This window comes from Triticum aestivum, chromosome 2B, assembly GCF_018294505.1.
Source record: "Triticum aestivum cultivar Chinese Spring chromosome 2B, IWGSC CS RefSeq v2.1, whole genome shotgun sequence".
Classification (NCBI taxonomy): Eukaryota; Viridiplantae; Streptophyta; class Magnoliopsida; order Poales; family Poaceae; genus Triticum; species Triticum aestivum.
Genome location: NC_057798.1, coordinates 559,155,839 through 559,176,072, shown reverse-complemented (window position 1 = coordinate 559,176,072; position 20,234 = coordinate 559,155,839). Strand labels below are relative to the sequence as shown.

The 20,234-nt window shown below is 43.5% G+C and overlaps 2 long non-coding RNA genes across 5 annotated transcripts; one reads left to right on the top strand and one right to left on the bottom strand.

Annotated features, from left to right (window-relative positions):
• Positions 1 to 502: 502 nt before the first annotated feature.
• Positions 503 to 14,445, top strand: LOC123046024 (uncharacterized). Of its 2 annotated transcripts, none has more exons than XR_006421890.1 (3): positions 503 to 3,747; positions 4,337 to 4,455; positions 12,824 to 14,445. It is a non-coding gene; the product is annotated as an uncharacterized lncRNA (long non-coding RNA). The 2 variants fall into 2 exon arrangements; XR_006421889.1 differs by lacking the exon at positions 12,824 to 14,445 and adding an exon at positions 7,982 to 9,100 and having other exon boundaries at positions 654 to 3,747.
• Positions 4,630 to 11,119, bottom strand: LOC123046025 (uncharacterized). 3 transcript variants are annotated; one of them, XR_006421893.1, is made up of 9 exons: positions 10,717 to 11,119; positions 9,909 to 10,052; positions 7,771 to 9,837; positions 7,583 to 7,683; positions 7,313 to 7,413; positions 7,109 to 7,137; positions 6,897 to 7,029; positions 6,756 to 6,807; positions 4,630 to 4,917 (listed from the first exon to the last, which is right to left on the bottom strand). It is a non-coding gene; the product is annotated as an uncharacterized lncRNA (long non-coding RNA). The 3 variants fall into 3 exon arrangements; XR_006421892.1 differs by having other exon boundaries at positions 6,897 to 7,137; positions 7,771 to 8,294; positions 9,789 to 9,837; XR_006421891.1 differs by having other exon boundaries at positions 6,897 to 7,137.
• Positions 14,446 to 20,234: the final 5,789 nt, after the last annotated feature.

The following is a 20,234-nucleotide window of genomic DNA, read 5'->3' as shown; positions in this document are numbered from 1 at the left end:
TGGGCATATTTGAGAAGAACTATTGCTCCACGGAGAAGAATGTGCGGCGAATTTTCTTTTGCAAATATTTTTTTGATGATAAGGATTTCTTTTCTCCCGTTGTAACGCACGGGTCCTTTTGCTAGTATATATATATATATATATATATATATATGTGTATATATATGTATATATATATATATATATAGGAAAAATAAATATTCATGTTTCTAAAGTTTTTTTAGAGTTTTAAAAAATGTTCACGATTCCGAAGTTTGTTCACATCTCCCAAAAATGTTGACTTTCCAAAACTTATTCGTATTTTTTTTTATTTTCTAGAAAAATGAATATTTGTTCAATTTTACGAAAAAATGGGATTTCAAAAACTGTTTATGTTTTCAATTTTTTACATTTTTATGAATTATCTTTGCTTTTTTAAAAAATATTTTGAACTTTCAGAAAATGTTTATGTTTTAAAGAAATGTTCAGAATTTTCCTAAAATGTTAGCACTTTAAGAAAATATTCAGGATTTCAAAATTGTTACTCCCTATGATCTATATTACTAGTCCGTCAAACGGATGTATCTTGCATTAAAATACGTCTATATACATCCATTTGAGCGACAAGTAATATAGATGGAAGGAGAAACATTTTTCTAGACGGATGTATCCTACTATTGTGAAAGAAAGATTTTCTAAGTGTATCTTACTCTAAAAAAAAGATAAGTGTATCATTCTTCTTCCATTGTTACCATAGTGTGGTTTTCATGTTTTTTATAAAGTATAATTCGATTGACTACTTGATCTTTAAATTTCGATACCATGAATTTTGTCCATGACAGCGGTCAATCATGGTCTAGTTTTGTGCAAATACATACTAGTTTTTGTTGTATTTCCGTTATACATTTGCACGGTGTCGTCCTTTCATCGTCTCCACCCAAACACATTCATCTCTCTCTCTCTCCCCCCTACTCGTATGACACAAACACACCATCATCATCAATGGTTTTCCTCTACCCTACTTCCTCTATTCGTCTTTGCACACACCGGTGAGGCGGTCCCCTGTGTTCCACATTTAGTAAAACTAGATGACCCGTTGCGCCAAATGGCGCAAAGGCCGGCAACAAGCCAAGTATTGCAAGAGTGGTGATAGGAAAACTCAGTCATAGATCGAAATAATGAGTACTTACTGCTGGTTACTGTCTCTGTTCATGATTACTGTTTCTCCTGGAACAGTCTATGCTAAATGATAGTGCTATATCCCTTGGTTGGAAGGTGGACGCTGCCAGTTAGGGCATGCCTCTTCCTTGCTTAGCATATTTGTTGTTGCCGGTGAGTACTCGATGTTTGGAACACAGAAAGTAGTAAAAACAGATAATTATAGATAAGGGTGGCATTATGCATATTAATAATTTCATGAGGAACAACAGCAAAGGTTATATAAGTAAAGTATAGGTGGTAGCTGTTCAAAAGCAGCAGAGATAGCATGGCCGAAAAACAGAGGAAGGTTTCATCCTATTACAGAGCTTGATTAGTAGTCCTTAGAATGCTAGATGATATTTAGATACGACCTTAGTTGCTGTCGATGGTTCATCTAAAGGCAATGCACGATGAAAACCAGGCGTTGCTTTGTGGTGACCTTGAAACGAAAGGCACCTTGAAAAGAACCATGAGATGCGGCCAACAAACTTCCCTACTGCAAACATCAGTTCATGCTCAGACTCTACATTACACATGGACTTTCACTATACTGTATGTAGAACTAATTCTTTGAAACATGTCATAGGACTTCATATCAACTCACAACCCAATAAAAGCCTAAATTCCAAACAACATCTCCATAAAAAGCAATAGGAAAATGTATAAAACCCCACGTAAAAGATTCTTAAAAACAGTATGAAGACAGTGGTATTACATTCAAGGAAAGCAAGACAAAATATTGATCTTGGAAGCACATTACATCAGCCTTGATATGATCTGCTGCGCCTCGGTGGCGTCGTCGATGTCTTTGGAGCAGTGCCGGCCTCGGCATCCAAGAGCGGTACATCGGCGGTGTCATGGACGGCCTCCATGCCATCCAGGGGCGATGTGGGCCGGCCAGCATGCGTGGGGGCAAAGGTCACGACCAGGATGCGGATCCATGGCGGCGGCGCCGCAGAACCCCCCTGCACACCTCTCCATTGACGCCGTATCCATGGTGTCACCGCCGCGGAACTCCTCTGCACACCTCCCCCTTGACGTTGTACGCCACACCATAGCGCCTCCACGTCATCGAACACACCCGCCACGTAGCACCATGTGCATCCTCATCCACGGGGATGACAGCCCCGATCCAGCGGATCGACCCACCACAAACCTCTAGGTCGCGCCGTCGACGCAGATCAACGTCGGCCGATGACCCTCTCTCATCCACCATCGCACCTCCTTTTCCTTCCTGCAGATCGAATCGAGTGCCGCCGCCACCATCAAAGATGAATCTGGGAGGAAGCGAGGAGAGGAGGAGAGGTGGGAGCAGGGAGGGGATGCGCTGGAAGCCATGGGCTGAGGGGATGTAGCGGCCAATATGTCTACATACAGCCATGAACGTGGAGAACAACCAATGGTTTACCGGCTGCCAGCAGCCAAAAACCTCGCTAAAGGAAAAGAATCGTTCGGTCCAACAAGCTCAGCGCACACGGTTGCTCTGGAATGGCGGGTAGTGTAGGCAGGTTTATATGTTCGATTTCAAATGGGTGGCAACATACGAATATACGTAGAAATATTTTAGAGTGTAGATTCACTCATTTTGCTTTGTATGTAGTCACTTGTTAAAATGTCTAGAAAGACAAATATTTGAAAATGGAGGAAGTAGTTTATACAAGAAAAATGTATATCTAGTTGGAGCACTAAAAAAAGTTGGTACTCCGTACATGCATAGGTAGTCTACGGTCGTCTGATCACTCACAAAGTTTGATGCTTGCTTGTTGACACATTAGCCCGTGAAAGTGTGAAAACGTTCGCGACTTTACAAGTTACAACAAACCACACGGACAACCGTTTTCTATGCAGCTCCCCTCACCCACTCGCCCAACCCCTACCCGTCTCTTATCCATTCCAGTGACTGAGAGTCAGAGGAGATGTGGCAGCGACACCGATCTGCTCGCGGCGGCCATGGTGGGTCTTGCGGCGTGGGACAGCTGCTTCCGGCGTCCGACGGCAGCACGCATCCCCCAAAGCCCGACCTGCTCAAGCTACGCGCAGCTCGTCCACCTTCCACTCAAAGCGACAACGGCGGCCGCGGAGGACCAGTGGCAGCCATGGCTGGTCTCGATTCGACGTGCCGCGGCAGGGCTAGGCGCGTGTAGGCTGCTCGGCATCAGCGGCCGACAGCGCGCACCTGTGCAAGGAGGTCCTCGTCGAAGAATATCAGAGCCGCCTTGTTCTTGAACTCACAGAGGAGCATGTGGTCGCCCTCTGGGTCCTTGTACTGGCGAGGTGACGAATCGGTGACCACGCTCCGGGGCGAGCGAGGCCGGGGTGCACGACGAGCCAAGTCGCTATCCTGGGCTCTGTAATTGGAAATTTCGGGCCGAGCGAGCACATCCGGTTGGTTAGCTGGCGCCTTGGCGGGAGCTGCTGCTGCTCCTCGCTGGGAACAACCACCATATCCTCAGGCGGCGGTAGCGACTCGTTCGTGTGCGCGCTGGGCCGGAGCGTCACGGGCGCCATCACGGCGACCACACCAAGCGCAAGGGCCTTGGGAACAGCCAGATGCCCCTACACTACAAGGTTTGCCTCCTCGTCCCATCTTATGTTGCTTCCTTTTATTTTCATCTGCCATTCAGTGTCCCGCAGATTGCAATTTTTTTTAGCAATCCTTTTATTGTGTATGTGCTCCAGTGTTTACTCATCCCCAATCGCGAATCCTAGTAAACTTTGTTTGTTTCCATTTATACATGTCCGATGTGGAGCTTGACCGATGCATGGCAAATTTTTATAGGACAAATTGGTTAAAGGTTGCCATGTGTATCCCTGATTTCTTATACAAGTTCGCCATATTATCTAACACATGGCAAATTTCTAAAAAATTTAGTAGTTGGCCATCTCAAAATTAGAGAAATGTTCTAAATAATGTGGCAATTTTGCTTTTCTATCAGGTAGTCTGATAGTTTATCATCTGTTGCTATGAGTGATAGAGTTTTCTGTTTAATTAAATAGCTAACATTTTTTTTGATAGACTGCAATATTATCTCTGATGAGAAGCAAATTGTTTCTTGTTATCCAAAAAAGATTGCCACCATGGCTATACAGTAATACAATGAATTTATTCGTTGCTACAAAGAGAAATGTCCAACACTGTCAATTTTTGCATGTCCAGCTTTCTCAGAAGATGGCATTAGGTAGTGTTCTTTCACGGCACTACTATCTATTTCATGAGGAACCACTTGGCAGATCTGTAGGATCGCAATGTTCAGCCTGGCTTCAATCTTTGATCTGGTATGTAACACCTTGTTCGTTGGTGAAAAAGTGCAAATTTATCCGAATTGTGCTGCTAAAACAAAGTTCTTGATATGAGCTACCTATAATCATCTAGCGCGGCTTATATAATTTTTTGACAGTAAGACTCATGGCACAGAATAGATCTAATACCTCTGTTTGGACAAGAAGCAATAGAGAATTAATTTGCTAGATTTGAAAAGCACAACCCGGTATTTTAGTGTTTGGTGAATTGATAGCATCATCACAAACACCATACAGATAGAGGTTTTTTGTCTAATTAGTCAATTAACAACATACATGAACAGATACACTGGGTGAAGTATGTGTGCATCACCCCTCTATCTAATACTCATCGCAAGCACCAAAATAAATTATCTTAGTTTTGTACAGAAATCCCAACTGATGAAGCGAGGATAAATTCCAAAAGCCAGTGTTGGCAGGAACTCCTAAACCACTAACCTGAAAAAAGCATATTCATATAGAGATGAGAGCCAAAAAAACCTTGGTCAAAATCAGTAGCAAAACTGTACAAGTACCTCTTTTCCAACGTAATAACACAACCATCACCTTTTGGAATTGATAAATAACGCATGCAAGATTTCACATTTGGAAAGGACCATTGGCCTAACACAGGTTGATTTTGTGCATCTTAGTCTTCCTATAATAGCTAAAAAAGGGTCAAATGTTGATCTATCGCTGCGAAAGGAACGTGGTTCTTCTATGATACTCAAAAACTCAAGACCTCAGTTGTGGCTATCCACAAATAATAAGTTTTGGGCCATAAATAAATAGAATGTAGTGTTTATCATGTGAAATGGCAAGTGGAAGTTCTTTATATTGAAAGTCGGGAGGGGGGGACCCGAGTATTGTGGTGACTAAATTAGCTACAGAATATGACCCAAGCTACCACATTAGTGTATGCCTAAAGAATAGATCTGAAAACAAAGGATGATGAAGTCAAGTGTGACATACAGATCATATATCAATACCTAATATCTTATTATCATAATGCATCCCAATCCATGATAATCCCAACAACAGTTCAAGAAAATGGCAATCCTGTGTAGATAGTATAAACATACCCACTTCACTGTATATTTAATATCATGTGTTCAGCATATCAGTACCCAATAAGGCCAACAAACCTACATTAGATTTCTTTAGTATAAGAGTAGATTTTGCGAAGCTTCTTAAAAATGTGATAATGCCTCAACGGCTGAGCGCCCTACTTTTGGCAACCTTGTTCAAAGAATTAAAAATGATTCATTTTACTTTTATAGGAGAGAAAACTATCACAAAAGGAACACTAAATACCTAAAAATGATGTAGTTCTGCAACAATCGTCAAGCTGTAGCATTTCCTCTGTATGTCAGCTATTCAGCACATCATGTGTTTATTTCTTTAACATCAGCCATGGGGTAGATGGAGGGGACCGACAGCCGGAGCGAACCTGGGGAAGGATGAGGGGAGCCGATTAGGATGGAGAGCAGCAGGGCAGCGAGCTATTCGCCACCAGCTGCAGGTTTGCCCCCTCGGACCACACAAAGGCCACCGCTGTTTATCTGTGCCTTCAGGCCAGGGAGCCGGAACCGAGGAAGATCCATGAGGAGGCGATGGTACGCAGCTCTCCTGATTCATGTTGTTGCCTGCACGCACCTCTCGGCCGGCCAGCCGGAGCGGCGACGTAGCGCGCCGTGGTATCTCGGGTGGAGGCTAGAGGGCAGTATCAGGAGAGATGGGTCTATTGGTGAGGAGCGGTTTGGGCACAGCCGTGACTGGAGAGACCCACGCCACGGGGGGCTTTTTATACGCACATAGATCGGTAGAGCCACGACACGGAATTGAACCAGAATTTTTGGGAGAGACAGAGATAGCCCAGTCAAAGCGGTGGGCGGTCAAAGAGGTGGAGGTCACGAACGCTCTAGAGAGAACAGAGAAGATCATTACGTTCACACGTAAGTAGTTCTTGTGCGTCCCTGGTAACACGCGTAAATCATTAGAGGCAGTAAAAAAATCCAAAAAACCCAGGTAAATCATACCCTGACGGGCCTAGTCTTCTTAGTATAAATGAACACAAAAGCACCAACAATTATATGTATATTCTCATCCCACAACAGCTAAAAGTACCCAACTCTGATTCATACTGCTAGCGAACAAATTAAGAGGTGTTTCAGATTTTCTAACTATTTGAGTATGTTATGGGACCCATGCTCATCGTATAATTGAAATAAAACCTTAGGATACCCTAGAGTATTGTAGTCTCTTAAGTCACAATAAAGCAGATGGCCTTAGCATACCTTGTCAACCACAACCATGTAACACTTGATTCCCAGCAGATGCTTCTACCAACTAATCAATGCGGTGATAAAGATTTAACATTAGTGAAGAGGAGATAAACCTTCACCTGAGCTTGAAGAAAGAAAATAGAATAGGCTCACCTTTGATCTGCAATAGCACTTCCTCAATCATGCAGTACACAAAACAACTTCTAGTTCATCGGTGAGCAAACGTACTGAAGCTCCTCAAAATATGAAAATGTTGAATTTTGGAGGGTAAATGTGAGTGTTGCCCCTGGAAACGTGAGCAGCCGTACTATCAGATATTGCCATACTGGCATAGCTTGCTATATGAGTTGTAGCGATGAAACAACCTGTTCATGGTGGTGTACAGTTGTGCCGCCTACACAAGATCAAAATGACAAGCTTTGTAAATAAATTTTCCCTTTGCAATATTCTAGTGCAAGAAAAATAGATGGTTCGAAGAAGTTGAATATAAATAGGATTTGAGCAAACCATATATAACATAAAAATGAAAATGCAGAAACAAACATGAATGGGAGAAAGAGATGATTCACCCCTTTCTTTTTTGTCAAGCTGCTCTTCCACAAGAATCTTTCTCTTCTTTTCTCAGATATGAAATTCCACAAGATTATTTCTCTTCTTTTCTATCTCAGATCTGAAAAAACACAAATTGAGAACTCAAAATCACAGAATCAGAGAACTGGGATATAATAACTGGGGGAGGAAGAGGGGGGAGGGGAGCAACAAATAGGGATTGAGCAAACCATATATAACATAAAAATGAAAATGCAGAAACAAACATGATTGGGAGAGAGATGATTCACCCCTTTCTTTTTCGTCAAACTCTTCCACAAGATCTTTCTCTTCTTTTCTATCTCAGATAAGAAATTCCACAAGATTATTTCTCTTCTTTTCTATCTCAGATCTGAAAAAACACAAATTGAGAAATCAAAATCACAGAATCAGAGAACTGGGATATAATAACTGGGGGGAGGAGGGGGTGGGGAGCAACCTAGATTGGGGATGGTGATGCTGGACGACGAGCTTCTCCACTCCACGAGCGTCGCCTGGACCTGGAACTCCTGCTACTCTGCTCCCACCACCCACCTCCATCCTCCTCTGCTCCTCCATTCCCACCACGAAGACCATGTTGCCCCTCCTCGCCCATGGTGGCGTTCCACCTTTCCTTCCTTCTCTCTCCTCATGTTCTATCTTTCCTGCAGATCAAATCGAGTGCGGCCACCGCCCTTTGCCTGCAGGTGACCGCCGCCGCCGCCGCCGGAGAAACTCGCCTCCGCACCCGCACGCCTCAGATCCGCTGGATCCGAGATGATGAGGGATGGACTGAGTGAAGGGGACGAGGAGCTAGGGGAGGCGGCTGTAGGGTGGAGAGGGAAAATGTTTAGGGTTGGCGACAAGGGGGGAGAGGAGAGAGCCAAGGGGGCGCGGGGCTCAGGATGTGCACGTCGAGCACGGGGCGGGCGCGGAGTGGACATGATGATGGCAGGGGTTCAGCAGCGAGAAAAGGAGGAGAGTCTGAAAAGTAAGCACAATTACTGATCATTTTTACAATTGCTGATTTAGATTCCGATTCATACTCTAAAATAGGAGGGCTAAAATTCTGTATTCAACCCCTATAAATAAACTACACAAGATGATAGTGAGACTGTGCGTAGAGAGCTAAATGTGCAAGATCGACATGTTTGCTAGTAAAAGACTTAGCATTTTCTTCTTGAAGAAAGTACATCTCTACTTTTGGACAAAAGAATGCAACACATACAAAGAATGGAAAATCGCCATCGAACAAAAGCCATGTTCCACCATTCAAGTATCTGAACAAACAAGCATGGGATTGGTAGCAGTAGTGAATAGTATGCATAGATGTGTAGGCAAGTAACAAAGATTAGCGAAAGGGAAACAGATTATCCAAAAGAAGAAAGGTTTTATATATTTTCAACGTACCCAGCCATAAAATCATATGCTTCTTGATTAACAAAATGAACACACAATTAAGTAGGCATAGGAGGTGCACAATCATGTACCGACAAAAAGCAGAGATGGACAGGGATCAAGTTCATCCATCCATCTTCAAAAAGAGTTTTGAGTTCCGCATATATATAGAGATATAGATAGTGGTGTTCTGAAAATAGCTCTTCTTAATTCTGCATTTCTCCTAGGTACATCTATAAGAAATGCAGAGTGAAGCTGATATTTCCTTTCTATCCTCACAAATATTTTATTTTCAAGCCAATAATAAATTTAGATTGCTACTATTATAATTAGAGTACTTATATCAGAGATATTATGGTATAAGCACTTAATAAACTGCTATCAAAGAAGCATACATGACATAAGGGGTATTTTGTTGCCTCAACAATTAAAAAAAAATAGAGCAGTACAAATCTTTAAAGGAAAAAGGCAAACCGAACTTGCAAACAGTGTGGGTTCCATGAATTTGCACAGAATTTAGACAAAGAAAAAGAAACTAAATTCAGACCAAAGAACATGGCAAACCATGGAGAAGGAAAATCAGGAGATGCCAAAATCATTCAGCAATTTTGTCCCTTGGACCAAGAAGCAAAGACAATTTACTTATATACAGTATACGACCAAGAGCTTGCAGTAGGGTAATGAATAAAACAGAACTGCAAGTCTGCAAGAAAGAAGCATATTTACCTTATTAGTTTCCATTGGATTTCTAAGCTACAAAAAGTTGTTACATTAATGCTCTCAAGATTGGTAGGTTGTACCCTTTTCATAGTGTGGTGAAACTGTAATTAAATGAACTTTAATTGCATAGCTCTTGCAAGAGTATCACTTCATGTATGACCAATTGGAATCCTTGCTCTGTACTTAATAATTCTGCACTCCAAATAGCTACAACCCTCTACTGAATTTTTTTAACCAAGAAGCAATAATGTGACCATAATTAATGGCAAAAAATGTTCATTGCTCGTGTTAGAAGGATAAAATAACTACCTTTGGTAGGTACTTCAACTATGAAAGATCATGTAATAATTAGTGATTTACCTGAGAGTAAAAGGGTCGCAAGTATATTCATTAACTGCCCTCGTACAACCTGCAAATTGATTATGGAATGAGTTTCTGACGGGAAATAGAAAACACACAACACAAAAGAACAGTAGGTACCTGACATAGCTCCAGCGTGGTAAACTTTTTTGAGTGCTTCCAGTCATCTTTGGTGTCTTACTCGTGTCTGGCCATTGCCCTGCTCGTCAAGGTCACCGTTGCACCACCACTCACGGCAAGGCTCATGTACCAAGTATGCTCCAGCTGCCAACAGACAAGCAATGTCGCGGAAACCAATTGAGGCATTTTCACTAAGTAAAGCTACAAAACCATTTAGTAAAATCCAGTGGAACTATCCTACTACATGACTGAATCAATGAAACATAACAGGAGCTGCAGAAGCCACTCTAGATCTTTTTCACAAACCAAAGGTAGCATTTTAGGTACTAATTAACCCTGGGGCATATATTATCATTTAGTCAAATAACTGAATCAATGAAAATTGATAGGAAGAGAAGGAATGGGGGTGTTTCAGAACCATGGCTACACATACATGGCATACATCTGAAAAAGGGAAAATGAACAGCCTAAATACATACTTGAAGGAAACAGGATAAAATAAACTGATGTATGAACTGCAATGTGATGAGATTATTAGTAGACATGATAAAATACGTATGTACAAGTCATTATTTAATAGATTATGAATAGGAAGATCTTGGAAACAAGGATGAAATTAAATCTGGAAAGGAAACAAGAATAAATCAAATCTGACTAAATCCACGAGAGTACATGTGAAGAGAGGGAGAGAGAGAGAGGGGCAAGAAGCACGTGATTAACTTTTGATTCATATGGTGTGCTGCCTGTGTGTAACAAGAAAGAGGGGTCGGAGAAGAGAGAGAGGGCACAACGGGGAGAGGGGGAGTACCTGCGTGTGAGGGGGGGGGGGGCTGGCCTCGCCGGCGTCCGTCCCACCCGCTCCAGATCGGGAACCTGGGAGAAGATGCGGAGAGGTAGGGGCCTCCCCGTCGCTCACCGGCACTCGCCGTCGGCCGCATCGATCTAGCCACCACCAGGACGCTCTAACTTCTTCCGGGGTCTCCTTTTCTTCGTCCAGATTGCGATCAGCAGCACCCCCGAGAGAGAGAGAGAGGGGGGCTTGGGGAGGTCGATGACGAGGGTGGGCTAGGCCATGGCGGCAGGGAGGACGTGAGAGAGGAGGCGGAGATGGGCGGCGTGGGGCGAGGTGGGGCTTGGGGAGGAAGCGCGAGAAGAGGGAGGCGGCCGCGGGGGTCTCTAGGGTTCCTTTTACCCAGGCCACGATTGGCGAGGACGCGCTGCACACCTCGCATACCAAAAACTGGAGAAAACTCACATGGGTCGCATGACCCCACAGCCAACGAGCCCCACTCGTCATCCTCTCTATAAGCTTACATTAATGTGAGAAAAAGCCAATGGTTGACCAGCTGCCAGCAGCCAAAAAAGTACTGCGGTGAATTCATCCTATGGTGAAAAACGTCTCGCGCGAGGAGTGCCCCTGGAATGGCGGGTACTCTAGCGTGGTTTATATGTTAGATGCATGTACAGTCTTTTGCCAGACAAATGTACTTGGTAAGAAAATTGCACACTGCCATCTTGGATTGATTATTGGTCAAATACCATCAAAATAACACCACGTTAGCAAAAAAGTTTTCTTGTGGAAAAAGGCATCATGACTATTAATCAAACTAGTAGTGCATACACCCCTGGAAAATAAAATAATATATCAAGGTCTCTTTGAGACCGGATGTCTTCTTCCTCCCAAACAGGTCGAGTGTACCACTATTACTGCCTCTCTATCATCACAGCAAGTCAGTTGTTGTTGATCGCAGACAGGAAGTCGTCAAGGCCACGATCTCGTCGGACCAGTGCCCTTGTGAAGAAACCGTCGAAATCGTCGTCGCTCGAAGATCCACTGATCCAAGGTCCCGACCTCCAAAGAAACTCACACGTCGCATGCCAAACACTAGAGCCCGCATCAACATGACAGAAAGGAGGCTGGTGGACCAAACTGGAAAGGAAAGTCATTGTCAGCGGTACACTGACAAACCACACAAACTCTAAGCTTACCGGCAAAAATATCAGCAGAAATGTACACCAAACAAAACATCTACACCACTACAACCGAGATAGTTGAGATGGCAAGCTTGAGAAAAAATTATTTGCCAAATCGATGCCGTGGCCACAAACCCCTACTAAAAGCCCTAAAACAAGGAAAACCACAATTTCATCCGGATTATTGTGGCCTACTCACATTCATATGTCAGTGATGGAGGGAGGCGGGGCCTACAGGAGAGGAAGGATATCGGCAGGGAGCGCCTGAAAAATTCCCTCTCTATAGTTTGGATAGGAAAGAACGGCTCATATATTGCACAAAAACAGTTTCGGCCATTGTCTTTTTAACACAGTACAAAGGCAAGCGCTCATATATACGCCTTGCTGACCATTGTGACTTTGTGGGGGATGAAAACATAAAACAACAATGAAAACTAAGGGTGATGTTCACATAGAAAAAAAATGTTTTTAAGATCCATAAAAAAATCAAGAATGAATGGTACATCAGGATAATAATTTGGAGTGGAAATACACACCTTGCTTGTTGATATTTAACTATGTGTATGCAGGAGAGAGAAACCTCGAGTATAAGTTTACCGCCGGAGCGTCGCCTCCTCGCGATTTGCTTGTGTGGTTTTAGAATAGTACTGGAATCTCTGCAAATAAAAGATGCGTAACAGTATGGACAGTCTTGGACTCTAATGGGCCGCGTAAATATTGTAATGTTGGTCTGTCCCTGTTAATCCACATAGGTTAGACAGAGGCCAGTATGAAAATCACCAAGATAACGAACATTAATTGACTGCTAGCACCTGTTCCACGGTCCACTAATATAACTAGGAATGGCAAAAAGAAAATGCTATGATTATAGTGGCACCGTGTAAATGATTAATTTTTTTTGAGGGGTTGTAAACGATTAATTAAGTACAGGTTTCTTACAGGGTAGTACCAATCGGAAGAATGTGAGATGAACGAATGAAGCTGCTCATTTCCACGAGCAAAGAGAGGATAGACATGAAAAAGACACAAAGTACCGGTACCTGTTATGGGTTGGAGGACAGAGCAGCAAGGGAAAAGTGTAAGTGTTGTAGTAAAGTAGTAACATAAAACCACAATTCATTTAGTAAGCCATTAGAATTTTTGAACTATTTTCTAAAACTTTTAGTCAAATATGAATAAAAGTCTTCGAAATTTTCAAAATTGAGCAAAAGTTTGAACAGGAGAGCACAGCTTCGGGCCTAACTCAAGGGCTTAATCCAAAAACATGGCGGCCTATTCTCATAGTCAATGTCCGACTTAGTCTATGTGTAAGATTTCACTTTGGTATCGAGGAGATCCTCACGAGATGATCAAAATAGAAGACACGCTGTGAAAGCACCAAGGTTGAACTACTAATCACCACCAGCAAGTCACCAAGAAGAAGCTCAAGAGAGGCCGAACCACCACAAGACGCAACCAAGCCTACCGATGACAAGCGACCACCCGCCACCTAGAGGAAAACCACCAAACTTCGCCGCACTCTCACCACCAAACTGTCGTCCAAGAGGAGCCCCTACCCTCTCACTCCGGGCTGAGGAGCATCAACCTTGTCGGCAAGCCAAAATGATGGAGGAGACTCCGTCACGTGTTAATGATAGTGGAACACGAGACCACAAGCCGCCCGAACCGAGGTGTTGCCAATTGGAGCTCCAAACCAATCCAAACACACCACCGCGACCTAGAGACACCCACACTCCCCGACGGTGCCCCTAAGAGGGACACTATGCAGAAGTGATGTGTAGGATCGAAAGTATGTCTAGAGGGGGGGGGGGGGTGATTAGACTACTTGGCCAAATAAAAATCTATCATTTTCCCAATTTTAGGTGTGGGTAGATTTTAGAAATTCTACCAAGTCTAGTATCACCCTACACATGCAAATCTAAGAGTCTAGCAGCGGAAAGTGAAACATTGCACTTGTAAGTAAAGGAGGGGTTTGGAGATTTCAAACGCAACGAAGACATGATGATTTTTTGCGTGGTTCCGATAGATGGTGCTATCGCACGTCCGCGTTGATGGAGACTTTAGCCCACGGAGGGTAGCGGTTGCGTGAGTCACGGAGGGCTCCACCCACGAAGGGTCCACGAAGAAGCAACCTTATCTATTCCAGCATGGTTTACGTCCGCGAAGGACTAGCCTCACTCAGGTAGATATTCACGAAGTAGGCGATATCCTTGCCCTTACAAACTCCTTGGTTCAACTCCACGTGATCTTGGAGGCTCCCAAGTGACACCTAACCAATCTCGGAGATACCACTCTCCAAAAGGTAATAGATGTTGCGTTGGTGATGAACTTTTTGCTCTTGTGCTCCAAATGATAGTCTCATCAACACTTAATCTCTCTCACACAGATTTGGCTTGGGTAGGAGAAGGATTGGAGTGGAAAGCAACTTGAAGAGGCTAGAAATAAAGGTTCAAATGGAAGGAATTGAATCTCTTGATCTCAACACATGAGTAGGTGGTTCTCTCTCAAAAAATGAATGGTGGAAGTTGTGTTTCGTTCTGATGGCTCTTTGATGACCCACAAATATAAGGGGATCAATCATAGTCTTTTTAATAAGTAAGAGTGTCGAACCAAACGAGGAGCAAAAGGAAATGACAAGTTGTTTTTAACAAGGTATTTTTTGCAAGCACTGAAATTATCGATAACAGATAGTTTGATAGCAAGATAGTTTGTAACAAGCAAATGGTAGCAATAGTAACAAAGGTGCAGCAAGGTAGCCCAATCCTTTTTATAGCAAAGGACAGGCCAGAACTTTCTCTTATAGCAAGTAAAGCGTTCTTGAGGACACATAGGAATTCATCTAGTCACTTTCATTATGTTTATTTGATTCGCGTTCGTTACTTTGATAATTTGATGTGTGGGTGGACCGGTGCTTGGGTGTTGTTCTTACTTGAATAAGCCTCACTTATGATTAACCCCTCTCGCAAGCATCCGCAACTACGAAATAAGAATTAAGATAAATCTAACTGTAGCATGAAACATATGGGTCCAAATCAGCCCCTTACGGAATAACGCATAAACTAGGGTTTAAGCTTATGTCACTTTAGCAACCCATCATCTAATTACTCCTCCATAATGCATTCCCTTAGGCCCAAAGATGACGAAGGGTCATGTATTCGACGTTCACATGACACCACTAAGGGAATCACAACATACATACCATCAAAATATCGACGAATACCAAATTCACATGATTACTTATAACCGGACTTCTCCCATGTCCTCAAGAACGGAAGTAACTATTCACAAATCATATTCATGTTCAAGATCAGAGGGGTAATGAATATCATTGAGGATTTGAACATTTAATATTCCACCAAATAAACCAACTAGCATTAACTACAATATGTAATCAACACTACTATCAACTCACAGGTACCAATCTGAGGTTTTGAGACAAAGATTGAATACAAGAGATGAACTAGAGTTTGAGATGAGATGCTGCTGGTGAAGATGTTGATGAAGATTGGTCCTCCCACAATAAGAGGATCGTTGGTGATGACGATGGCTTCGATTTCCCCCTCTCGGAGGGAAGTTTCTCCGGTGGAATTGCTCCGCCGAAGAACAAAAGTGCTCCTGCCCAGGTTCCGCCTCGAGAGGGCGGCGCTTTTCTTGAAACCCTTCTTCTTCTTTTTTTCTAGGTCAATTGGCACCATATAGGAGAAGATGGGCCCTGGAGGACTAGCAGGGGCGCCACAAGCTCGAGGAGTGCGCCCCCAGGCTTGTCGCTGCCTAGTGGGACCCCTTCAGATATTTCTTTCTCTAGTATTTTATATATTCCAAAATAAATCTCCGTCAATTTTTAGATCATTTGGAGTTGTGCAGAATAGGTGTCCCCAATATTGCCCTTTCCAGTCCAGAATTCCAACTGCCGGCAATCTCCCTCTTCATGTGAATCTTGCAAAATAAGAGAGAAAAGGCATAAGAATTGTATCATAAATTGAAATAAGAGTCCATAATGCAATAAATATCCATGGGAAAACATGATGCAAAATGAACGTATCACTCTCTTAGAGAGTAAGTGCTAGTGGAGGGGTATAAATAGCCAGCACCAAAAATCCAACCATCAGAATTCTTTGACCCAACTCGGTGGCACCAACATGAGAATCTCGGTGAGATCGACTAGTGCAAAAGACTTGACCATTAGGCTTTTCGGTGATACCGGTTATACCAACTTTGTGAGACCTAAGTGTAATGGCTAGGGCAAAAATCCATTTCGGTAATTTTGATCGGTTCATCTCGGTGATTCTGAAATGAAGCAACTTCATCATATAAACTTGGCCAGGCCATCTCGGTGGGAACGAGAACCATTTTGATCAAACCGAATTTCTAGGGTTTTGGCTGTGGCAATGGAATGATCATCTCGGTGGGATCGGAGTAGGTGATATCGATGGCACCGAGATGAAGTTTTAGGGTTTTGGACATATGTGTTTTGAGAAAGTGATTGCGTGTTTTGGAGCAATAACACTAAGCACTTGAGCAACAACCTCATCAACAATACTTCATCCCCATTTAATAGTATTGACTTTCGTAAGGGGCTCAATGTGTTCTTGGGTCACTAAGCCAGAAATGTAGAGTCTTGGGGTAGCCAATTCTTTGTCCTTGTCATTTTGAGTTGTCCACATCCATTACTACTTGCCATGCCAATCATTGATCTTTTCTGAAATCTATCATCAATGTTCATTAGATCAATGGCATATATGTAGTTATTAATTACCAAAATCATTGAGGGATTAGTTGCATCTTCATGATGCCATTGCCACATCGACGACAAACAAAGGTTTTCAATTTGAGTGTTAGATGGAAAGGAGAATGCTAGCAAAGGTGGCACACCATGGGGGATGTGTTGCTGCCGCTGAGGCGCTAAGCTTTCGCCCAGCCCTCCCACCCACGGGTACATAGGCCACCAGACTGACCACAAGTGACTCCAGACCTTGATAAGGCCTTGGCTGCTATGGTGGATGCTAACTTCACAGGACCATCCTCCAAGCTGCATCTTGCATCCCACAGGGCAGAAGAACACCACCAATACCTACCACAATGCTACCCGTCGAAGAGTCATCCTTGTAGCCTGCCATCCAGGGCCGCCGCCCTCGCATCCATGTACCAGATTCTGGCCCCGCAACCAGCTTGCATGCACTGACTATCGGAGGAAAGGGCGGGATGGACTCTCCTCCACACCTATGGAAAACCCCTAACTCCATTCCCACCAACGAGTATGTTGGGGAACATTGCATGGAAAACAAAAAAATTCTACGCACACGCAAGATCTATCCCTGGAGATTCATAGCAACGAGAAGGGAGAGTGTGTCTACATACCCTCATAGACCGTAAGCGGAAGCGTTTATTAACGTGGTTGATGTAGTCGAACTTCTTCGTGATCCAACTGATCAAGTACCGAACGTACGGCACCTCCGCGTTCAGCACACATTCAGCTCGGTGACATCCTCGCCTTCTTGATGCAGCAAGACGAGCGAAGTAGTGGATGAGTTCCGACAGCACGACGACATAGTGACAATGGTGGTGATGCTATCTCCGCATGGCTTTGCCTAAGCACTACAAAAATATGATCAAGGGACGAAACTGTGGAGAGGGGCGCCACACACGGCTAAGAGATTGCCGTGTCTCTGTGTGGTGCCCCCCTCCCACATATATATAGGTGGGGGAGAGGAGAGGTAGCTAGGAGGCACTCCAAGTGGGGACAAATCCCACTTGGGCTCCGGCACCTAGCCACTCCCCCTTCCTATTTGCCTACGGGAGGAAGGCAATAGGAGGTGGCGCCCCCTTTCCTTCCTCTTAGGTAGAGGGAAGGTAATAGGGGCTAGCCCTCCCTCCTTTCCTTCCATAGGGCCACCGACCAAGGGAGAGGGTGCGCCAGCCCCCTTGTGGGCTGGTGTGTGCCTCTCCTTGGCCCATTAGGCCCATAGACCTCGCGGGGCCTCCTGGAACCCCTTACGGTGATCCGATGACTACCCAGTTAACCCCAAAACCTTTCCAGTGTCCGAATAGCATTATCCTATATATCTATCTTCACCTCTGGACCATTCTGGAGCTCCTTGTCATGTTCGTGATCTCATCCGGGACTCCAAACAACATATGGTCACCAAATCATATAATTCATATAACACTATATCATCAACGAACGTTAAGCGTGCAGACCGTACGGGTTTGAGAACTATGTAGACATGATCGAGACACCTCTCCAGTCAATAACCAATAGTGGAACCTGGATGTCCATATTGGTTCCTACATATTCTACGAAGATCTTTATTGGTCGAACCGTTATGACAACATATGTAATTCCCTTTGTTTGTCAGTATGTTACTTTCTCGAGATTCGATCTTCAATATCTCTATACCTAGTTGAATCTCATTACCGGCAAGTCTATTTACTCATTCCATAATACATCATCTTGTAACTAACTCCTTAGTCATTTTGCTTGCAAGCTTATATTGATGTGCATTACCGAGAGGGCCCAGAGATACCTCTCCGATACTCGGAATGACAAATCCTAATCTCGATCCATGCCAACTCAATAGGCACCTTCGGAGATACCTGTAGAGCATATTTATGATCATCCAGTTATGTTGTGATGTTTGATAGCACGCAAGGTATTCCTCTGGTATCTGGGAGTTGCATGATCTCATAGTGGAAGGAATATGTATTTGACATTAAGAAAGCAATAGCAATAAACTGAACGATCATATGCTAAGCTAACGGATGGGTCTTGTCCATCACATCATTCTCTTAATGATGTCATCCCGTTATCAAGTGACAACAGATGTCTATGGTTAGAAACCTTAACCATCTTTTAATCAACGAGCTAGTCTAGTAGAGGCTCACTAGGGACACAATATTTGTTTATGTATCCACACATGTATTTAAGTTTTCGGGCAATACAATTCTAGCATGAATAATAAACCTTTATCATGAATAAGGAAATATAATAATAACAACTTTATTATTGCCTCTAGGGCATATTTCCATCAGAGTATGGTAAGATCTGGAAGCAGGTGAACCATAACCCGTCATCTACCTCTTACAGCGGTAAGCATCGAGTCCTAGACCGATCCCATCAATTGTGGAGGCCGAATCTGGACGGGGCATTGGCCAACACCGTTGCCCCATGATACGTATCCAATGTATGTATAATTTTTGATTGTTCCATGCTATTATATTACCCGTTTTGGATGTTTGTGGGCTTTACTTTACACTTTTATATCATTTTTGGGACTAACCTACTAACTGGAGGCCCAGCCCGAATTGTTGTTTTTGCCTATTTTAGTGTTTTGAAGAAAAAGAATATCAAACGGTGTCCAAACGGAATGAAACCTTCGGGAGCGATCTTTTCAGAACAAACGCAATCCAGGAGACTTGGAGTGGACGTCAAGCTGTAAATGAGGCAGCCACAAGGGTGCCCGATGTGCCCTAAGGGGGAGGGCGCGCCCCCACCCTCGTGGGCCCCTCGTTGCTCCACCGACGTACTTCCTTCACCTATATATACTCTCGTACCCTGAAAACATCCAGGAGCACCATGCAAACCTAATTCCACCGCCACAACCTTCTGTATCCGCGAGATCCCATCTTGGAGCCTTCGCCGGTGCTTCGTCGGAGGGGGAATCGACCAGGGAGGGCCTCTACATCATCTTCAAGGCCTCTCCGATGAGTTGTGAGTATTTTACCACAGACCTTCGGGTCCATAGTTATTAGCTAGATGGCTTCTTCTCTCTCTTTGAATCCCAGTACAAAGTTCTCCTCAATCTTCTTGGAGATCTATTCGATGTAACTCTTTTTGTGGTGTCTTTGTCGAGATCCGATGAATTGTGGGTTTATGATCAAGTTTATCTATGAGAAGTATTTGAATCTCCTCTGAATTCTTTTTTGTATGATTGGTTATCTTTGCAAGTCTCTTAGAATTATCAGTTTGGTTTGGCCTACTAGATTGATCTTTCTTGCAATGGGAGAAGTGCTTACCTTTGGGTTCAATCTTGTGCTGTACTTTCCTAGTGACAACAGGGGCAGCAAGGCACATATTGTACTGTTGCCATCGAGGATAAAAAGATGGGGTTTATATCATATTGTATGAGTTTATCCCTCAACATCATGTCATCTTCCTTAATGTGTTACTTTGTTCTTCATCAACTTAATACTTTAGATGCAGGCAGGAGTCGGTCGATGTGTGGAGTAATAGTAGTAGATGCAGAATCGTTTCGATCTACTTGTTACAGACGTGATGCCTATATACATGATCATGCATAGATAATCTCATAACTATGCACTTTTCTATCAATTGCTCGACAGTAATCTGTTCAC